Raw genomic sequence first — 6,000 nt, forward strand, 5'->3', positions numbered from 1 at the left:
ATATTTGACCTACCTCCACCAATGCAACAGGGCTTGCTCATTTCATTCTCATTACTATTTCCTTCCAGTTTTTTTTTCCCCACTGAGCCAGGAAAAGCAATGTGTTTTAAGAAATGAAGAACTGACACAACAACAGGTCTGTGGGATGAATGGCCCAAGATGGGTGAGAGGACACAGATCTGAATGTAGATTGACTGTCTTAGTTTCTTTGCTGGTTTTTAAATTTCATGGATTTTTAATTTATTATTAGATTTTTGTCCTGCCATTATTTTTGGTCAACTCAGTGTGGTACTATATGTACTTCTCCTGCCTCCTATTTTGCCCACAGTGATAATTTTGTGAGGTGGGTTGGGCTGAGAGAGAGGAACTGGCCCAAAGTCACCCCACTGGCATTCATGCCTGAGGGAGGCCTAGAACTCAGTCTCCTGCTTTCTAGGCCAGCACCTTAGCCACCACACCAAATTGGCCCTCTTTACTTTGGCTTTGCTCTTTACTTCTTTATTCATTGCTAGAATTTTATTTTGAAAGCCTCATTTGGGGATTTCTATGTATACATATAGATAAGAGAAACCCATTTCAAAGTAATGAATACTGAATAAATTGTCATCACTGAAGACTGGGAATCAGGAGTGCCAGACTATGTTTTTTTTCCCCCATCCAAACTCCAGTCTGCCTTTTTTCCACGCACAGGAAGAAAATATACGATTCCAACCCTGTCATGTTGAGTCTGCAGGCTTACTTCTCTGTGCAAGGAAAAAGTGGCTGCTATTTTTTCCAGTGTACAGAGGTGACTATGTTTGGCTTTCCTAAGAATGGTGCATCTGTGTGTCTTTACACGTGGTAGCCATATGTAAGGAAGTATTTAGCGTCTGGTTAGTGCTGACATGTGCCCCCAATGTATTCCTCAGGTGCCAGCATGGTCTCACTCTATTCCATACCCCTGTTGCAGACTGAAGGCCTGCTTGAAAAGAAAAATCTTGCCTATGGCAGTCATACATCAGACAGAGGTCTAGACAGATCTGTTTTGAAGGGTAGGTTCCAGGCATGAGTGCAGCCACCTGGAAGGCCTCTTCCACATCTGCTCCAGATGGATGTTAGATATTGGGAGGATGTACAAGAGAGCTTCCCCCCAAATAATGAGGTTCATACTGAAGAAGACAAGGCTGAGGTAAAAGCAAAAGCCCTCCATGCTTAGAATTCAGGAAAGAATTGAGGAAAGCCCCCACAGGGAGTATTTTATGGAGTATTCTGAACTTCTATGCCATCTAGTTGCAGAGTCATTATAGTTGGGCGGCCTTATACATTTAATTAATTAATGAAGCAGGTTCCTAGATGGTGTAGAAAATTATCCTGCAATTCCCTCTTTTAGCCAGGGTTAGGTGTGAGAAAGAGACTGAATCCCTGCTTTGTATCAATTGGGTCACCACTTCTGGGCCATCTGTGGGTTTGAGTCCCAATATACAGTACTGTTCAGACTGTTGTAGACTGAAGTGTATCAGAAGGTCTGTAATGCATTGAAATAGACAGAATGTGCAGTTTTTCGGTATTGTTATCTATTATAAAACCTGTTTGGATAGAGATCATAGCAGGATAATTTAACTACGTATGTTCTTCCATCCCACTCCACACAGAGGCTGCAACTTTCAGAACCATGGCCATGGCCATGGCTATGATGTCTGGGAACTCTGGGTGAAGTGGGGACAAGTTTGAGGAAGGCTGATCTACAGGATGGGAAATACTACCATTAGCAATACTGTTTTAAACTCTCTTAAATCAATGTGTGGATTGAAAGAACTGAAGCAAGGGGACTGCAGTTCTGTGGCCAACACAATGTACAAGAGACAAAACATCCTGACATTAGATTTCATGAGCTGTAGTTAAATTAATATTTAGGCTAGGCATAGAGGCTTGCACAGTTCTACAGCAGAAGCCTGATTAGCAAATCCACAACTATTTTTGGAAAGAAAATAGGCAGAGCAGAAATCTTCCTTTCTTGTAGACTGAGTGACGTTGTCCTGAACATCGTTTTATGCAGGTAAGTGGATAAATGTTTGCAAGATCAGGTGCTGGTGTTCTGGTGCTATAGTATGGTATGTAGTGTAACCATATTGACTTATGTATTTATTTGTTGGATTTATATCATGCCTCAGTCTTCAAAGACTGAGCAAGACCTAGAGTCTTGGTAAATTCTGATTTATCTGCTGCTGATCCTTGATATAAGGTGGAGTGGCCACAGGATATTGTATTCATGTGATGAATTACATTAATGAAAAAAGGGCTCTAAAAGGAAGGAAACATAATATTTTCCTAGAATGAGCAAGGTTTTCTTAGAAGTCTATTTTCTGTACTGCAAGCAGGATGTTCCCATAACTGAGATGGTCATTTTAGAAAATCCTACAGTGCAGAATCTTGAAATCAGATGGTTGGACATTTCTCCAAAGTAAATGTGCTTCAGCTAGAGAGCTCCATATTCATAGATCACTTCCAATCTGATTGCTCCTTCTTAATTTTCATAGTATTTCCATCTAAATGATGAATTTAAATTTACCTCACGTATTCTTGTGAATGATGCTTTTGAAAATACCATCATGTTGTAAGTGTTGCCTTTGAAGTTCACAGAGATGTAATATTTTTTTTGCTCATTAGTCTTCACAGCATTTGTGAATCTCTAATCTGCCATACCTGAATGGTTAATTCCTGCATGTAGAATTGAACAATCTGGGGATATGAAAGATGCTTTCAGATAGGTAGCTTCTAGTGCTACCAATCAAAAGACATTGTGCAGTGTTCCATCTTTGCTTCCTTAACTGATTTTTTGTAATATAGAAAGAAAAAAAGATGTGAAAAATGTGAAAAAAAACCACTGGAAAATCAAAAATGGATGTCTGATCCTCTCATAAAATTCTGTGAATGTAAGCCTGCTGACCCAGCTATTGATGCGGCCTTTATGGCTTAAGAGCAGGTTAAAGTGCTTCAAACAATAACAACAAATTAAATACTGAGGGGAAGCAATTGCACCATAAAAGCGTCATCTTATGTACTTGGTGCCAACTTGATTCTATCTCGTATGAGTATTGTATGTAAAGAGAAAATGTCCGCTTTGAGTTTTAGATGATGGAACATCCTAAAAGAAAGTGAATTGATCACCATTTAGATTTCTGGATTTGTAAAGTAAACAAATGCAGCTTGCCAATTTCACAAGTTACCCATTGTCAATATCCTCAAGGAACTGACATGAGGTTATTGCAAATCAGTCCTACTGTATAGCTGAACTGAGAACTTGGTAACAGAGGGATGCTGGATGTTTCAGTGTGTTTGGTTGAATTCCTGTTCTATTTAGTACTTGTTTTGTGAACTAATTGATCAGCTCTGCCCTCACCCTAATCATACTTTCCATGCTACTCATATGTCTAACTAAGCAGACAGGTGTATATGGCTGTGGGTGTGTACAAAATGTTACCTTTTCATGTATAACAAGCAATATATAACAAAAGGAGAGTGTTGCAAGACAGCCAATCAAAGTAAGGCATGTCAACAATGGAGTGTCAAGGCTGGGGTAAAAGTACAAACAACATCTCTTTTTGCAATTAAGTATTATCTTGTTGGTACCTGTAGTTCTCACAACATGCATTATATCACAATACTCTCTACTTCCTCCTCTGGATTTGTGGCCTCAAGAGTTTTTTCTAGGGCTTCTCCAGTAACAAATATGTTAAATTACAGGCGGCCAGTTGTATCTCCATGCAAAATTCTAAGACATTCATGCAGTGTGCTATGAAAGAAAAAGAGATGGGAAGAACCCCAGGAAAAGATTGTGAAGTAACCTGCTCCAGGACTGCAACAGAGTTGTGTTTAGCACCTGGTGAGTGAAGGGAAATGTAATAGAAACTAGAAAGGTGTCAGTGCTAAAAAGGTTATACTGTATGTCATGCATGTGAATCCAAAAGGAATGATCAATCAAAGGACAGCTTGGATCATGTTAACGAAGAACAAGAGAACAGGATTGTGCATAAACATCTATTACAACAGTGTTCACTCCTCTCCTATATCTCTGGGAAGCTCATAAGCAAAACTTCAGAGCAACCATCTCCCCTTACTCTCCTTTTTATAGGCATGCCTTATCTAGGCACAAGAATCGACAGAGCTGCTGGAGGGCAGAAAAGTTTTTTGTATCTCTTGGCTGTCACCTAGTGGTTGTCTGGATTTTTACGGACAGATCTGGTAATCTGAGCAATATCATTTCGTTTTCAGTATAAACTGAACAAATCTCAGTTTCTTAGACTGACATTGCCCTGAATTTTACAAAGCAATAATGCCTCAGGAGCATCTGGCAATATATAGCCATTAATTTTGTAACACCTCTTCCCTGAGTGGGCTTTCTTTCCATTTATAATGTAATATCGTTACATTAGTCCCTTTCCAAGGGGTTTAAAACTCTCTTCATTCTCTATGAAGTTATATAACTTTATGGTGAGTTCCATTAACATTAAATCTATGGAAAATACACTGTACATTAACAATAGGTAGTGACAGAAATGTTTCCTTACCATTTCTATTTGATTTTCTTGCTAATTAACATAATTAAACTGCAATTTTATGCTCACTTGTGTGGGAGTAAGCCTCAGTGAGACCTACTTTTGAGTAGATCTATATATATATGAAAAAAATATATGGATGTGAATGGAATGTTTTGACCCTTCTCACTTTTGGATTTAACCATACCCCTGTTAGTATGCAGACCTGACCACTTTCCCATGTAAGTCGCAAACTGATGGCCCATGGAGTGGATGCAACTATGATGCTTGGCCCTTCTCAGTTAACAGCTAGCCTTGAAAGAAGCCTCCATTAGAACCAATGCAAGCCTTTTTTTCCCCAAACATAATTCACTGCAAAAGAGAGTAATTTTGGGGAGAAGAAGTCACAGTAAGGAAAGGAAGGGTTAAACCTTACTTCCCCAGGTGCTGTGATTCCCCTCCACAAATCCAATTAACCCAGAAAAGGTCTCCAATTACCACATAGGAGATGGGATGTCAACTCCAGAATGATGACCCTCTAACCATTCCCTTTGCATAGTAATTAGGGTTGAAGAAATTGCATTGCTTGCAATGGGGTGCTCTTTGCTGTGGCTTGTGTGTGTGTGCACGTGCATGCCTGCACATGAATGTAGCCCTCCCCAGGCAATTTTCTGTGAAAGTTGGTGGCTGATAGGGTGATGATCTGTTACCATATACACTCACCCACTGTCTCACACATCACTTCGGGTGATGATCTGTGCACACTGGTCCTGCAGTCCTCTGGGAATTTCTTCTATGTACATTCTGCCACTCCCATTATGCTCAGAGACCTGAACAGGTAGATCACCAGAACACCTGACTGTGCACTTGCACTTGTGTTCAGGTAAAAACAAATACAGCTTCCCTTTTGGTCTCCTGACTGAAGAAGCAGGGACTACGTGTCAGGATGAAGTCCCAGTGGCCCCATTACTGTATATGATAGTTCTCATATATTATTTGGAAAGTGTGAAGAAGGCTTGTGTGTGTGTGCAATGAATGTGGGAAGTGTGAGGATGGAGGTTTCTGTATGGAAGAGATCATGTGGTTTTCAACTCTTCTTTGGCGGGGGCTTTGATCCCACCCAGTGTCAGGGATGCAGATCCTATAAAGTGACTCTAGAGGGAAAATGGTCTCAAAGGACCTTGTTCGTAGTTGGAGCTTCCATAGAATCTTAAGTAGCCTCTATTACAAGGCATACATTTAAACATTAAGGATGGGGCATCTTCTAGACAGAGCTAACTTGACCACAGTTATCCATATATTGATAACAAATAGGTTTGACTCTGTAATATCTTGCACACTGGGCAGCCCAGGAACACAGTGGGGAAACTTCAGCTAGTTTAAAATTTAGTCACAAGAAAGTTGTTCATTGGGATTTGCCAAAGGGGACTTCTCTAATAAATGCATTAGCTTCTGATTCATTTCCAAATATAACAGAAAACACTGG

This window comes from Candoia aspera, chromosome 3 (assembly GCF_035149785.1).
Source record: "Candoia aspera isolate rCanAsp1 chromosome 3, rCanAsp1.hap2, whole genome shotgun sequence".
Lineage (NCBI taxonomy): Eukaryota > Metazoa > Chordata > Lepidosauria > Squamata > Boidae > Candoia > Candoia aspera.